Here is a 17,028-nt window from a genome sequence, read left to right as displayed (position 1 = left end):
AGTCCCTCAGCAGCATCTTTCTGAAACTGCACTGCCTGCTCTCTATCATTCAAGTCTGCCTGGTACAACCTACCTAAACTCTTTACTGCCTTTTCCCTAATCATTGGAATATTTTCTTCATCTATTACAAACTTTCTATCAGTTAATTTCCCTCTACTTATTGAGATACTTCTAGACTTAGTGGGTTTGATTTTCATACCAGTTCACTTTAGATTTTTATCAAGTCTCTCAAGTATTCTCTTCATACATGGCAATGTTATAGTCACCAACGTCATATTATCAACGTAGGCCCAAATTGGTGTAATGCGCATGCCATCCTGATGTCTCTCTCCACCTTCAACCCACTTGGAAGCTCTAATAATTATCTCCCTTGCCATTGTAAATGGCAGAAATTGTACACCCTGCCATAATGCCAATAATCTAAACGTGTTGACACAAATACATGAATCATTTTTTCCAGTTCAACTGAGGAGACCATAAGTCGCAGTTTAGAAATGTTCCCTAAGTGAAAGAAATTGGAACGAGACAGAGATTTTACATGCGAGTGGCAGCCCAGAGAATAATCAAATATTAAAAGATTGAATGATACCATCTAAAAGAATCTTGTAGAAAGAAAATAATATTAGACCCAGAATTGAACCTTGTGGAACCCCACAGGTTAGGGAGCCAACGTTAAAGGTGAAGTTGTTTGTCATAACACAGAAAGTCCTATCAGATAAGTATGAAGAAAACTAACCTAATGCAAAGCCAGATATACCAGCTAAAGCCATAAGCCTATTAAGTAAAATCTTATGGTTAATAGTAAATAGAAAAATACTTTATTCATCCCCCAGTGGGGGAAATTCAAATTAGTCGAGTAGCTCAAAAAATTATAAATATTTACGATTTCACACTAAACAACAACAATAATAATAATGATAATAATAATCAATGACAAAATAAATTAAATAAATTTGAGAAGAACATGTCAGCAGTCACTATTAAAAAGCCTTATGGTTGTGGGGACAAAGGACCTCCTGAACCTCTCAGTCCTGCAGCCTCTCACTGCAGCTGCTCCTCTGACCTGCCAGGATGATGTGGAGAGGATGTTCATTATTATCCAAAACAGAATATAATTTCCTCCTCATCCACTGACAGCACTGAGAGGTCTTCTACCTACAACAGCACTGGCCTTATTTACCAGTTTGTCCAGGCGCCTACAGTTTCTGTCTGTAGTGCAACTCCCCCAGCAGATAACAGCATAGAACAGTGCACTCTCAGTGATAGTGTGATAAAATATGCACATCATATCACTGCAGACATTGAAGGACCTGAGCGTCTCAGGAAGAAGAGACGGTTCTGACCCCTCCTGTACACTGCTTCTATGTTATCAGACCACTCCAGTTTATTATCCAGCACCACCCCCAGGTATTTGCAGGTCTGAACAGTCTCTATCTCCCCCCCATCAATGCAGACTAACTGGTATGCAGTTTTAGATCTCCTGAAGTCCACTCCCAGCTCTTTGGTTTTGGTGGTGTTCAGGAGCAAAAAGTTATTTTTGGTCCAGCCATAGAATGATATCATGGCTGGACTGAGAACAAGTAAAATGATTATACAACAAGCATACCAGTCAGCCAATGTTAATCTCTAGGGATAGAGTGTAATTCTGATGAGACTTTGATTTCCCCAGGTTCCAACCTGTGAATAATCGAGTATAAATGTGTAATCATGTTGTTGGAATTACCAAAAATGATTGTTCTGTAAGCATGGGTTCTCTCTTTCTGTTAATGTGTTTTTTCTGCATTCCTTTGTTTATCTCTGTTAGAATATGAAAGTGTGCCTTATACAACATTACAGCTTGATTATTGGAGTGTGTGCCTTTCTTTTCATATACATTTGATCTTTGTACAGCACTTTGGTCAGCAGTCAATGTGCTTTATAAATACATTTTTAAATCTTACCTACCTTTCCAAACTTGTTACTGGAAATGCCATGGTTAATAATATGGAATGTACAAAGATATGACATGAATCTGTAATTCTGAATATATGTCAACATGATGAGAATGGAAAATTGTCTTTCAGTGGAACTTAAAGAGAAACCACACCACAGTCCAACAACCCTGGGTGAACTAATAACGAATAAGTTCACCAACGACTGTTGGGCTATCCTTGGCATATGACCAAGGCTCAAAGTTTCCCAAAGTAAGATCTCTCCATGAGAGACAACTTTCCTCTCTGGTTTGCCATGGTACGATCGATTATTTTAGTTTTCCATTCTCTGATGCGTTGAAGCACTGTGTCTTACCCCGCCCTCTGGTTAATTCCTTGTATTCTCTCATACTGGGGCATTGCTAGACATAAAGTTCTATAGATATAAAGTTCATTGTTTTCCCAAAATGTCACATAATTAAACACTAGTTAATTCAAAAGTGGAAAAAAATTGGCCACAGTGAGGGGAAGCTATAAGCCGGGTTGTTTCCAGAGGCAGAGAGAAAGGTGGGGAGAGGCTGCACACACTGACGCATTTACAGAGGAAACATGTAAGGCCGAATTGCAGTGATATAAATGGTATTGTGTAACTTCAAATATTGCTTGAAAAAATGGTATACCTATCAGCCTTATTTGCTGGTTTTTAGGTACACTCAAAATTTTAATGTAGCTTAACTGATTATTGAATTGTTATGAAACCATTTAAAAGTATATGTGTATTTAATTAGGTAATTAAGTAATATAACCTAGCATCACCCTATGCTATAGTGACGGTACGATTTGCCAGGGGGATCGTGGGAATGGTTTACACGACCCACCCTCTGCTGAATTATTTTTATCCTTGGTGGGGACAAAAACAGCACATTGTGGTATATCATGTTTTCTGTTGAACTAATACCAGGAAAGAATAAAAATTATATTTTTAAATTGACAAATTCAAAAACAATATTTTGAGAGAATATTTCTGCAGCTCGAAGTGATTCACATTCAAAATAGGCCTACTGCCTACGTTATGTAGGCTAAGTTCAAGGTTTATCTACACAAGAATCAACAGTTTTCATGTTTTCACACTATTGTGTGGTAAGTTTTCTGAATCTCAAAATGATCCCCCCTCTGTTTTTTTCACAAATCGCACCCTGGCTATAGTGATATCTTTGACATGTCTAACTGCCATTGTGATTGTTAAAATGACATTCATACAAAGCAAAATGGCAGAACAGATATATAGAAATGACATTTCACTGAAGTGAAAAACATGGATATCTAAAAAAGAATTACAGACGGAAGTGTAATTTCATTAAATGTTAAAATGATATGAAACGGGCATGTTAGACCAAATGGTTCTCATTTTGATCGCACCATAGTGATGTACAACTTTTGAGACATTGTGTAATCCTTTCATAGGACAGATCTCTGGCAAACTGCTGTCTGAACCAGGTGGAAATGTCAGGAAGATAAAACTAACCCCCAAAAATCTAGTAACATTCTTGTTTTGTCACTTTCTAAAATTATGTATCCCTTCCTTACAATAAAGGAGATAGTCCAATACAGCGCTGATTTGCAGAAGTTCAAGTACTGGCAAACAGTATGCAGGTGTGGGAAAAAAATGGGACTGAGCTAAGTAGAAGATTAACCTCGCTGCATGCTTCACTCTACCGAGAGCCTCCACTTACGTTTGCTGCTGCTGGAGCTCTTCCTCCTCTTGCTGTTCCTTCTCCTCCCCCTTTTGCTCATTCTTAAATCCAACACACACGTCTACTGCAAGATGAATCAGAAAATAAAAATATTTTGTATTTTCATGAGCTGTAACTATATATATGATATTTGAAATGTCAAACACACTTGTCAAATTAACACTTAAAAAACATTTTTGGATGAACATTGCAGTGGGCATAAAGTTATGTCTTATGTGTCTTCCACATGACACGAAGACAAAAAATACTTTGAATAGAGATTTTATAGATCAGAAATTTTATTATGATGGATGAATTAAAAGACCATATCATGCTCTGGACACAACTGAGATCTAAAATATTTGTCACAGAACAAAAAGTAATACATTGAAAATATCTAATACGTTTCAGTACTAATGTACTCAGAACTAAAGAAACAAAGTTGGTTCATTAAAAAGCTGCTCTGAAAAAAAAAAGATCATTAGTTCTAAATGGATTGTACTGGATAATGTCTTTTTGTCAACAATTAAGGCAGCATCCATAAACTGATTTACAATGTTTTGGATGATAATGATAAAAACAGATTATTAATAAAAATCTCATTTAAAAAAAAGTCAGTTAGATGCTATCACACCACAGTGTCTGCAGGAGTAACATTAAAGAGTAGATTTCTGAAGCTAATATAGGTGAATTTATAGAGAATTTATACTCTCAGTATCCCCACCAAAAGTTGACAAACAATAAAAAAAACAACTTACGCACTGATGTTGAACACTGATGGCTGCAATCAAAAAATGAAGTGTCAGATCTGAGCAGATAGTCAGTGAGCAGCTTCTGTTTTCCAAACTGTACACACTGTCTGACCGTCTCAGACTGCTCCACTTCTTATTGTTACTATTCTCAACGTTAAGCAGCTTATTACATTTAATCTCATGAGCCGTGAGTGATGCCAGCGTTAAGCTTGTTTATTCAGCCATAATTTTCCACTAGCAAATGAGGACAATTGAGATAAAGTATGGGACATACTGAAACTATATCTTTGTGTATGGTTTTGCATGTTTGAATAACCCTTTTTATCCTCAGAATCTTTCTGTTTGTCTACATTCACCAACCAGCCACAACATTAAAAGCACTGACAGGTAAAGTGAGTAACTCTGCTCATCTTATTACAATTTTTGTTCTGGAAAACCTGCTTCCTGACATTCACTGGATGTTATTTGGACACTTGCCACTTACCTAAACTGGCTTTATAAGGAACAGCTGGAGCCACAGACGACGTCAGATTCTTACTGCCTTAAATCTGGTCTACATTAAAGGGGAAGTTCATTATTTTTAAAACCTGGAACTTATTTCTGGCATAAAATACGTTCATCTACTCACCGATAACAGTTTGGTGAAAGTCAGCGTCCTTCGGAAGATATTTAGATTACTGGAGATCCGCCTATATCCATAAAATGGGAGAGAACGTCGCATTGACTCAATACAGCCTCTAAATAAGGCATTAGCTGTCTTTATTTCACCAATACTTTAAGCCGAATGTATCAATGAACGTGTGCCATCGCACTGTTAGTTCAGAGCTGACCTGTTGTTGTTATTGGCAACTGCAGCCACTACAAGCCACACCCCCTGCAAACCACGCCCACACAAACCCAAGCCTGCATGTTGCAAGACGAGAAGACAACGGTGGTTCAGGTAAGACACATTTCTATTTTTACATTTTGAGAAGATGTTAACGTTTAAGACAACTTTTGCTAGGCAGAAAGAGCATTGACTGGTTTTGCGGACTCTATTTGTAAAAAAAACTTTTCTTCAAACTCAAACCCATTTTGTGTCGTCTGTTACATGTGTGATGAAAATCAAAGTAATGAGTGAGCAAGGGATGATAACAGAAGCAGTAGGGGAACACGGCACGTAGACGCACAATATTTTTAATTTTAATATAACTCAACATATCAAACTGAATAGTGTTGGTAATATGTGTGTTGGTGAAGTTTGATTGAAGTGTGGTTAACAGTTACAAAATACGTTTCTCGAAATTCAGTCTGGTTGCTTTTGAAAGGACGGTAAGGCTGTTTCTAGTTGCAGCTGCCTTTTCCTAGTAGACCGATTAAAAGTTTTTTTCCTGATTACTCATTTAGACACACAAAAACATTAGAAAATAGGGTCCTGTGTTTGAACTTGACAAGGGAACAATATAAGAATAATAAATTGACCATAATCTGATTTTGTAAAAGTTTAAAAGTTATGTGTAGACATAACTTAATAAATAAGTTAGCAATATATTTTTGCTTCAATCCTTTATGTCTTTTCAAAAAGTGAGTTTTAATGTAAATGTAATTTATTTTGTTATAGCCCTTTACAACAATCCATTTCGGTGTACCAAAGTGCTTTACAGCAGATAATAAATAAAGAAAAGAATAAGTACAAAACAATAACAGTAAACGCAATAAGATACAGCAAAATTGAATAAGATAAAAGTGTCACCATACTACTGGGTATTAAAAGCCATCTGAAATTAATGTGTTTTTAGCCTAGATTTAAAGAGGCCCAGGTCAGAAATAAGACACATCTCGGGGGGGAGCTTATTCCAGAGCCTGGGGGCAGCAACGGAAAAGGCTCGGTCACCCCAGGGCTTTGACGTGGGCACTTCCAACAAAAGTTGATTTGTTGACCTCAGAGCTCCACCAGGATTACGGACAGTTAAAAGCTCAGATAAATACGATGGGGTGAGGCCGTTAAGAGCTTTAAAAACTAAAATCAATTCTATGAAGGACAGGAAGCCAATGAAGGGAGTTAAGAACAGGAGTGATATGCATATGTCTGTTAGTGTTGGTTAAAGACGGGCAGCAGCAGCATTTTGCACCAGTTGAAGGCGACTGAGAGAAGTCTGGGAGACGCCGACATAAAGTCCATTGCTGTCGTCTAACCTTGAACTTATTAGGGCATGGAGGCTTTCTCAAGGTCGTGACGGCTTAAAAACATTTTAACTTTGGCCAGGAGACGCAACTGGAAAAAACTAGTCCTGACAACATTGTTAATTTGTTTGTCAAACTTCAGATGACTGTCAAAGGTCAAAGGTCACTCCCAGATTTCTGACGGTTGAACTGAGCTTTGAAGACAAGGTGCTAAAGTCAGCCGTCACAGTATCCCCAAACACAATAGATTCAGTTTTGTCATCATTTAAATGTAGAAAATTTTGGGCCAACCACTGCTTAATGTCAGCAATACAATCAAACAAAGAAGATTGTGCACTGTTACTATTTGGCTTCACTGGCAGATAGATTTGTAAATCGTCTGCATAACAGTGGAAAGAAAGGTTGTGCCTGGCTATAAATGACCCAAGTGGTAACATGTATAATGAGAAGAAGATAGGGCCAAGAATAGATCCTTGTGGGACTCCACAGAAGAGAGGAGCAATGGAAGAGGACAGGTCACCAACCATAACGGAGAAGGTTCTACTGGATAAGTAAGATGTAAACCACTTCAATGCAGTGCCGTGGATGCCAACATAATTACTTAGATGTAAGAGGAGGACTGCATGGTCCACCATGTCAAAGGCTGCTGTGAGATCAAGCAGCACTAAGGCAAAAGGGCACTTGGCATCCACAGACAGAGCAATATCATTGTGCATCTTTAACAGTGGAGACTCAGTGCTGTGACGAGACCTAAATCCAGATTGGAAGTTCTCAAGAACAGAGTTATCCTCAAGAAAGGACTGTATTTGTATAAAAACAACTTTTTCTAAAACCTTAGAAAGAAAGGGCAGATTGGAAACAGGTCTAAAATTTGATAACATTGAGGGGTCAAGATTAGGCCTATTAAGAGGGGGCCTGACCACAGCATGTTTAAAGGCAGCTGGGACAGTTCCTAATCTTAGGCAGGAGTTAATAATAACCAGGAGACTGGGCCCCACAGGATTAAAAACTATTTTCAACACTTTGGAAGGGACAATATCTAATAGACAATTTGTAGGTTTCAGAGATTTCACTACATCAGAGACAAGAGAGGGAAACCAGCTCAAACTGATCAAACACAGCAGAATGAGGTGGGGCAGCAGGCAGATCCTTATTTGTACTCAAAATAACAGTGTTTCTTCTGACAGAATCAACTTTGTCAACAAAATAAAGAAGAAAATTCTCAAAAGTGGCTATCGATACATCAGTCACAGCAGAATGGTTAACAACAGCATTAATTGTATCGAATAACACCTTAGGACAATGACTGCTGGTAGAAATAATATTAGAGAGGTACTGAGATTTTGCTTCACGTACGGCTCTCTGATAATCAGTGAGACAGTCCCTTAACATTTCCAGAGACACATGCAGTTTGTCCTTCTTCAATCTGCGTTCCGCCTGCCTGCAACGTTGCCTGATAGCACGGGTGGTGTCGTTCAACCAGGGGTCTGTTCTTGGCTTGACAGATTTTTGCCTAAAAGGGGCAATAGAGTCCAGAATGGCAGTACAGGTGGAGTGAAAGGAGGAGAGAAAATGATCAGGACAGATAGGGGAAGCCAAGCCATTCAAGGGAAAAAACTGTGAGTCATTGAAAGCAGCAGTAAATTCATCGGCTGTGGAGGGAGTGATGATACGCCGCTGATGGGATGGAGCAAGAGGTTTGTTCACTGGTTGGGGGGCTATCCATTCAAAAACAATAGGGAGATGATCTGAGATTGCAGTCTCAGAAATGTCTTTAAGGGAAACTGAAAGCCCAGAAGAAATAACAAGGTCCAACGTGTGCCCCAGATGGTGCGTTAGTTTATCCACGGATTGAATCAAATTAAAAGTTGCCAACAGGCTTTTGAAGTCTGTGGCGAATTGGTCAGATGGGCAACAAACGTGAACATTGAAATCACCACAGATCAAGATCTTGTCATATTTTGGGAAAATGTCTGCCAGAAACTCAGAGAACTCGTGAATAAAGTCCTTATTATATTTATTTATTTATATTTAATGGTATTTTATTCTCCTAACATCACAACATTTCGGGAGGGCACACTGGGCACTCATTAAATTTTCAATGTCCATTGTGCCTGAAGGTAGGGTCATACCATGCCTTAATTCCCCATTTACAAGGCCACCAGAAGTCTGTTTTTAAATATAGAGGTAAGTCCAATCAAGGGTATCGATAAGATTTAGTTCATATTTGTTGGATGTGCTTCTTAAACTTTTTTATTTATCATATTTTGTATTATTGCTGCTGTCAGTTTTTACATTATGGTTAATATCTTGTTAGCTGCAACATGACATTCTACTTTAATGTCTAAATGACAGATTTTGTTCACCTCATGACACAGGCAACAGTCCACACCCTTTCAGCTGTCCATGCAAGTTCCATTGAAAGAGCCACAGTGCTAATACATATGTATTGTTTGTACATAGTTTCTGTCAGCGTGAGTGCCTTTTTACTAATTGCTATTTGATTTTGTCTCATCAGTGAGAAAAAGCTGCAACCTCATTTTATGTCAAAAAACATGAGCAAGGAGGCACAACAGAAAATGGACACATCCAGAACAACTCAGAAGAGCTCTGGACTCGGAGGAGTTTTTGAAGAGGCTGTAGAATTTGTAGAATGTGATGAAGTAAGAATGTTCGTTTTATTTTATTGCCAGTAAAAGTTGATGCTGGCTGTTTCATTTGTCTGAACTTTTAATTGAAATAACTATTGGTTCCACCCTAAATTACTTCAGTGTTGAGTAGAGAAATCAGAGTTTCACATTCTCAGAAACGCATTACTTGAAATAAGGAATTGCCATTCTGCTAAAATTAGTCAGAAAACGGTGGAGTGGAAGGGAGGACCTAGATGCAGAACATAAAAAGCAAACTTGATTTATTAAACAAAACCCAAGGCAAGAACAAAAAGCGCGGCTGAGCCGGATATCAAAAATTCAAAACTGTGGAATAACAAAACGAGACGAGACGAGACGAGACGAGAAAAACCAAGAGGCAAAAGCTGACCTGACAAATGTGGATGTGAACCATGGGGAAAGGTAAGGATTCTGCCATACCAACTAAATACCAAGGGAGGTGATTAGTGATGGAGTGCAGCTGTGAACCTAAACAGGTGACTTGAGTGAAACTTAACGTGACAGAGGAAAAAACATGGCAAGAAATTAACCTAGAGTCTGAAAACAAGACAAAACAAAACGTGCTGTGGCAAAATTCAATAATCTGAAAAACTCATTTAAAATTTTATTTATTTATTTGTGTTATTATGTACTTTGTGTGTTCATTTTCTGGGGTGGTCCTTGTGGAGTTCTGGCATCCATCCAAGCTTTTGTTCTAAAGAAACTACTGTTTGAAAACATCAAAAGCAGTGACACAGGCCTTCAGTATGTTATCCTTCAATTCATAGCTTTGGCCTATATCATTAAACTCTGTTCTCCCTATTGTAATCACTTGGATGCTTTTGCAGTCATTAATTCACATCAAGGAATATGTTTAAGTGAGAATGTTTGTTTTATTTTATGCCAATAAAAGTTGTTGCTGGCTGTTTGATTTGTCTGAACTTTTTTCTCTTTTACGGTACACATTTTAAAGATTTGTGTATGGTCAATATTTATTTTACTAGTCTTGTGAATTGTATACCTAATTCAAAATATTTTATTTAGTTCTAAAAAAATACCTTTTATTTGTGTCAAAGTACCAGCAATCTTTTCTGTTAACCCGTGAGAAATCACAACCTGAAATCTTTTTATTGTCATTGTACATAAGTACAACGAAATTAGCCTGTGCCAACTATTAAAGAGTTGCAAAGAGTGGGGAGAGAGGGGAATAAAACAAAGGGAGAGGGGAGGGGGGCAAAGCACAGAGTCCAGACTATGCTCCTTAAGGAGAACAATGTGTAACCGGGAAAAAAAAACTCAGCAACATCAAGAACAGCAAACATAAGCTCACCATCCAACATAGAACTCAAAACATAAGGAAACATTTGCTCGCTTCACACATAAAAACGCAAGAACAACTTGAAGGCGTGGGATGGGGGTAAGCCCAGAGTTTTGCTACTTCTGGCTCTCAACCAGTGTCTCAGTTCACAGGATGTCATTGTGATACCACAGCAGGTTGCCATGGAGAAGTCCTTGATCAGGTCGGAGTCAACAATCACCAGGTGTCCATCAAGGAAGGGAGGGAGGAAAAGTAGTTCAGAGCGTCTCCCAGCAGCGATCTCAGGGGGTTGTTTCAGCAGCAGTTTTGGCCAAGGCTACAGGAGAAGTGCCACAGGTGCCACAGGAGAGCCGGAATGCAGGTTAGATCATGATTGTTGGGTTAGGGCGAGTAGTCGGATTTCAATGGACACAACTTACTCTGTTTGTCCATTCTGGTCACAAAAACGATCCACACGCCTTTGCAAAGCCAACAGCTCCGCCCACTGCTTCGATCATGTCGGGCAGCTTGGGGCCTCGGACCACTGTCTCTGACTTCCGAATTTTTGATTCACCAGGGCAATGTCTAAACCAATCAGCAGAAAGCCCGTTATCATGGTTCCGAATATGTGAAGATCCTCGATGTCCTCAATGGAAAGAATCACCAGGCACACGACCCTCCACTTCTCCCAGGAGTCCCTCATATAACCAGCGGTGAACGTTCCATCAGGACAGGCAGCTTCCCCCGGACCGGAGCTTCTCCTCAAGAATATTCTGTCAATTGCATTGAGAGACCAGTTGACCAATTCCATGATTTTAATTTTGAGAGCAATGCAGAGAGAGGCACCGAAGTTTGAGACAAGACAGGACAAGACGTGAAGAAAAGCAGGGAAGATAGAGGAGAGAAGAGAAATGCGACCGCCTTCATTGAGACCCGGAAGAGAAAGAGTAGTAGGCCAAGCTCTGTGACTGTGGCTGTTAGAAAAAACGGACGGTGGAACAACCTATTTTAATTTAAATAACTACTACTAATTATTATTATTGTAAATATTTTATTGAGTTAAAAATAAACTTGTGCACATACATTAGTCACTTATATAAATAAATATACTTACATATAAATCTGCAGTCCTATATAATCATTTTAATTTCATTACTTTCTATTTTTAAATTTATAGTAAATTTTTTAAAAATAAATTTATTGTTTCAAACGCATTGTGCTGTGGCACAGTTTATTTATTCTGTGATGGTCGGCTAACTTTACATGAAGACAGCAGGTGCCAAACAGAGATTGGGTTTGGGCCACATACACACAGAATGATATTGAAAGGTATAAGAGGGTGTCACAAACTGAGGTCATTGGGAACTTCAAGGCATACTGAAATGTACACGTCTCTGTGACGGACTGTTAAATAAATTCACCATAAGAGGCTGACCACGACGAGTCCGACTACTCTTCTCTCCACAACATAATGGTGACCCTGACTTCGTGAATTTGGTGTCTGGAGCCCCGTTGAGCGAGTCCTCTGTGCCCCGGCAGCTGAGATATCTTTTTCCTAACCATTAAAGCAGCAGATGTTTGCTGGTTGGTGTACACCGGTGTTTATCAATTCCACCCTGCATGTTTTCGTTGTTTCCCTCCTCCACCACACCTGATTCAATTGATCAGCTCGTCATCAAGCTCTGCAGTGTCCTGATGAGGAGCCATTCATTTGAATCAGGTGTGGTGGAGGAGGGAAACATTGAAAACATGCAGGGCGGTGGGTGATGAGGACCGGAATTGAGAAACACTGGTGTACAGAGTGACAGCCCACAGAGTTTTCCCCAAATTAAAGAACGCAGGAGAGAGAGGTGGACTCGTAAGTCTTATATTTTTCCTCTGGGCGGCTGCTGAAATTGTTTAAAGAAAAGTGTTGAGCATAGAAGTGCTGAGTGTTTGAATTGGGACAATAACTGGGTGAACAGCAGCTTGTGAGATGTGTTTGTGAAGCAGGTGTCTGTGAAGGAAGCCAGCCATGCTGTATTGGGAGTGCAATGTACTTGTGAAGGACTAGTCACTCAGCCCCGGCCGGGAATAAGTCGATGAGCTTAAACTGGAACTGTGGATATGCTTTTAGAGTGGGCAGGGTGTGAAGTAAAGCATCTGCTCTTGGTGATGTCTTGATGCCAAGGGCCAACCTTTAGTGCAGAGAAGGGTGATAACCCGTGGATCAAGACACACACTATTTATTAATTATATGTGGAAATTATTTTCTCTTCTTTAGGAGTGGCTTAATGGCAAAAATGCCTGATTCCAGTGAGCTGTTAACTATTTGTAGGAGATCACTTTCTACTGAGGTAAAAACACTTTTTATAAAGTCAGATGGTATTATGTCCAGAGTGCAAGTTGTTGATTTCAGATGCCGAACTGTTTCCTCCAGGATTTTTAAATCAATTATATTAAATCGTGACATAACGTCAGAGTTAGTTCTATGTTTTAGACACAGATTAATTTTCTTGTTGGTCTGTGTGGCGTGAATGTTTTCTCTAATTGTTTTGATTTTTTGGCTAAAAAAATGGCAAATCCGTTGTATTTCTCAGTGGAGAGGAGGTCTGGGTTTAACTGTTTAGTAGTATTTATGATGTTTTCAAACATAACAAACAGAGTTGAAGAGTTGTTGGCATGCTTATTAATCATTTCAGATAAATGCAGCTCTCTGGCCTTGCACAGCTCATTGTTAGAACTACGCAGGCTTTGTTTGTACAGCTCACAGTGAATCTGAAGCTTTGTTTTCCTCCACTTACGTTCAGCTTTCCTACATTCTGTTTTCAGGTTTCTGACCATTGTGGTGTTGCTCCATGGTGTTTTCTGTTTGCTCAAGGTGCTCTTTTTTTTCTTTTTAAACTTTGTTTATTGGGTTTTGCAGATGTATACAATTGTATTAAAACATTTACAAAGAGTGAAGTATACATCCTTTTTTTAGACAACAACAAAATAAAAGTGGTCATTGAAATATTATTGCACACCCAAACAACTTATAAAGTAATAATAAAAAACCAATAATTAAAAACAATAATAATAAATAAATACATTTATAGAAATAATAGATTATTTTTGGACTAACACATAACCAGACAATTGAAAGGAATACAGAAAACAAAAAACAAAAGAGAAGAAAAAAAATTACTGGAGCAGCCAGTCTAATTTTCTCCAATTTAAGAAAATAAAGTGCATCTCTTGTCCAGCGGGTGTGACTGGGGGGGGGGTTGTAGATTTCCAGTTAAGTACAATTAATCTTCTGGCTAGCAAGGTAGCGAAAGCAAGAACATCCTTTTTGGACTTAGAAAGGGAAGGGGAAGGGGGGGCTACCCCAAACAGTGCACTGAGAGAATTTGTCTTTATTTTTACCTCAACTACCTCAGACAGGGTATTAAAAATCTAAGCCCAATAATTATGTAGAGAAGAACTATGTCAGGACATATGTATAAGGTTTGCAGGATATTGTTGACACGTATCACAAGTTGGACTGACACCATCATAAATTTTAGCCAGTCGAGCCTTGGTGTAATAGGTACGGTGAACAATTTTACACGGAATAAGACTGTCTAGCGCAAATAGAAGATTTATGTACCCGTCTCAAAATCTCTGTCCAGACTTCCTCTGATATCGACACCCCCAGATCCTCCTCCCATAGTGACTTTATTAAGCCCAGAGGCTCTGAACATAACAGATTAATTTGATTATAAATATATGAGATATAGCCTTTAAAGGTAGGAATTGGTGTCAGGAAGCCATCTAAAGCAGAGTCAGAGTAAATTAGGAAAGTTAGGGAATGTGAACTGCGGACTTGTAAATATCTAAAGAAGTGCTGTTTAGGAATTGAGACTTTAGCTAAAAGTTGCTGAAAAGACGCAAAAAGATTATCAATATACAGATCTTTGAAGTTATGAATACCAACATTTGTCCACCTTAAGAAAGCACTTTCTATGAGAGGAGGAAAAGCATGGTTGGCTGTTAGTGGTGCATAAATAGAGTATGTCTGTAGGCCAAAGTGGCGCTTAAATTGGACCCAAATCTTAAGTGAGGTCTTAACAAGCACATTCTTGGTGTAGGGAAAAGTGGAGAAGTGGATAGGGAAGTGCACTAGGGCTTTCAAGGTCACTGGTTTTGCTGAATTCGCCTCCATAACCAGCCATGCCAGGGGAGGGTCAAAAGCCTCATATTGAAGTCAGTGCTTAAGAATCCTGATATTGGTGGCCCAATAATAGAACCTAGAATTTGGCAGGGCCAGCCCTCCCAGTAGCTTCAGCCTTTGCAAATATTGTTTGCGCAGCCGAGGAACCTTCTGATTCCCGATCAATTCAGAAATTATGCTCAAGGTGCTCTTGATTCTTATCGCTGCAACAGCTTCCATTACATTCAAAATTCTTAAGTTGAAATGATCCACCAGTCTGTCACCTGACTGTGCGCTCACTGTTGGTGACATAGCTATGGCCTACCTAAACTGAGAAATTGTTTCCTCATTAATGTACCTGTTCTTAACTGAGAAGCTGGTTGTTTGAACAGTGATCAATAAATCAAATAAAATACAGAAATGGTCAGACAAGGCCAAATCAATAAGCACAACAGAAGAAATATCAACACCTTTAGAAATGACCAGGTCCAGAGTGTGACCTTGAAGGTGGGTCAGTTCTGTTACATGTGGCCACAAACCAAACATGTCCAGCACAAAAGAAAATTCTTTGGCATTACCATCCGTCATATTATCTATGAGAATGTTAAAATCCCCGGTCAAGATGAAATGGTTAAAATCAGTCGAGATAACGGACAATAATTCAGAAAATTCATCAATAAAACTTGCACAGTATGCTAGAGATCTGTAAATGATTAAGAACAGAATTTTAGGAACACCCTTTAAAATAAAACTAAGATTTTCAAAAGAAGTGAAATCACCAAATGAGATCTCTTTACACTGGAATGTATCTTTAAATAAGACAGCTGCTCCCCCACCTTTCCTCCCATTTTGGCATTTATCCATGAAACTAAAATTTGGGGGTGCTGTTTCATTAAGAAAAGCAGCATTTGTGCTCTCTGTTAACCATGTTTCTGTCAGAAAAAGAAAATCTAAATTGTGTGAAATGATGAAGTCATTATCTAACAGTGACTTATTGGACAGAGATCTAATATTAAGTAGAGCGAGCTTTGTGGAGTTTACACTGGTCCCTGTTGTATTCTGAGTTGGCTGGGGGGCTGGGGGTTGTTTCCCTCGCTGCTGTGTCCTTCACTCTTATCTGTACACTCATGTTTGGGTTTGTAGGAATGGGGCCTGAAATGGAGACACAGTGTGCCCCATAGTGACACTCCAACAGCAGAGAAAAGTCTTTCTTCAGGATCTCAGAGCCAGTCTTCCTTCTCAGAATATCTAAAGACCCGTGTGGATAATGATCCTCATGCCATCTGGATGTGTAGACAGAATGGTCGGCAAGATGTCTATCAGTTCCCTGACTGATGTATCAGAAAACGTTATGTTTTCTGTCTTTGCCATTCTGACAAGCTGTGTTATAGAGTCCCCAATCAGAATGGTATCTATTCCATTTTGTGTGGTGTCAATTGCTTCTGTAGTCCTCACCTTGGTTGTGGGATTTGGGCTTCTCTTGATATTCTGATTACCCCTTGGCTAAGTTTTGGGGCCATTTCTCTTGTTTTTATTCATTTTTTAATTACATTCATCATCGCACATTGTGTTTAGAATCAACAGATCATATCTATTATGCAATGGTACTTCAGGTGGTGGAGTGAGTGCTGGAGGTTTAGGTTTCATGCTGGGTTTACCTCTGCGACGGACAACATGAGACCAGGTCCTGGCTGGGGTTGATGACTTTGGTTTGGCACCAACACTGTTCCAGTAGAAGATGTCAGTCGGACCGGCCAGTTTGGGAGCTTCACCAGATATTTCAGTGTCATTTGGACACATCCAGGTAAGTGTGTCAGCCAGGTCTGCAGCGTGAGGCTCCACATCAGCTGTTACCCCGTGTAGAAAAATCTGAGTTAGTCATTTGACACGTGAAGGCTCCACAGCCTGCACAGGAGCTATAATAGAGTCAGTAAATCACTCGTTTGCACGAATGTCTTGCAGCGTTTCAATCCTCTTCTTGAGCTGTGTTATCCTCACAGAGAGTCGCTCACACTGTGCAGCTCACTGATAATGCAGGGTTAGGAGACATTGTCCGATTCTCTTTGCAAACAGGAGGGCTTATACTGTTTACAAGTATACACTTAAAAGAAAAAGAAAACTGGTAAAAGAATAAAATTAAGACCAAGACTAGTGGAAAGAAGTAGAATGATTTAAAAGCAAATAAAGCAGTAAGCAGCAGGAGGAAGCAGAGACGTGTCTGCACTCTTCAGAAGCAGGAAGTACTCTAACACTTTCTCATTATCCAGAGACCGCAGGCAAGGCTGTCCAAGTGTAACAGAGTTAGAAATGTACTTTATTAATTATTTCCAATTTGTAAGTTTTATAAATCATTTCATGATTATTTTGAGTAT

This window comes from Leuresthes tenuis, unplaced genomic scaffold, assembly GCF_036924035.1.
Source record: "Leuresthes tenuis unplaced genomic scaffold, fLeuTen1.0.hap1 SCAF_19, whole genome shotgun sequence".
NCBI classification, from domain to species: Eukaryota; Metazoa; Chordata; class Actinopteri; order Atheriniformes; family Atherinopsidae; genus Leuresthes; species Leuresthes tenuis.
Note: the sequence above shows the minus strand (reverse complement) of the source record.